The following is a 686-nucleotide window of genomic DNA, read 5'->3' on the forward strand; positions in this document are numbered from 1 at the left end:
CTTTTTTTTTTTTTTTTTATGCTCGAGCCATCTCCGTAAGGAAATATTAATAGCGGTTCCATGCTTTAAATCGTCCCGGGCTCCTGAGATAAAAAGACAGTTTGAATATTAATCATCACAGTGAAAGCATGAGGCAATTTTGATAGGTTTCCTCCTGCCTTTCATGGTTGTACAGAAACCCCTCCTGGGCTCTGAAGGCTGGTAATGTGAGGACATGGGCTCTGAGGTCCACTCAGGCTATCTGGCCAAAAGAGGATCGGGTTCAAGGCAACCAAAAGCATAGCCAAGTCCACACAAATTACCTGAGACGGCTTCATCCTCCCGAGTCATCTTATTCAAAACACGACTCTGATCTGTCACTGCTCTGCTCAGACGCCATCAACAGTCCCCTCTGCCTCCAGCTGAGCACATACCCCTGCGACAACAGCTCACCTATGCCCCAAATGCCCACAGACATGCTCCTTCTGCCTGGCCACCTCCCGCAAGGCCACCTCCAAGTGTTGAAATCCAAACATATCTCAGGCCCCTTTGGTCCTCTGCACTCACCAGCAGTCACAACCTAAGACTTACCATACATTTCCAGGGACCCATTTTTATTTCTTCTACTCTCCTACGGAGCTGGGACTTACTGTCTTCCTTATCTTTGAATCACAGTTCCTGCCTCAATATCTTTTTATTTCAAACAG

Source organism: Bison bison, unplaced genomic scaffold (assembly GCF_000754665.1).
Source record: "Bison bison bison isolate TAMUID 2011002044 unplaced genomic scaffold, Bison_UMD1.0 scf7180017864180, whole genome shotgun sequence".
Lineage (NCBI taxonomy): Eukaryota > Metazoa > Chordata > Mammalia > Artiodactyla > Bovidae > Bison > Bison bison.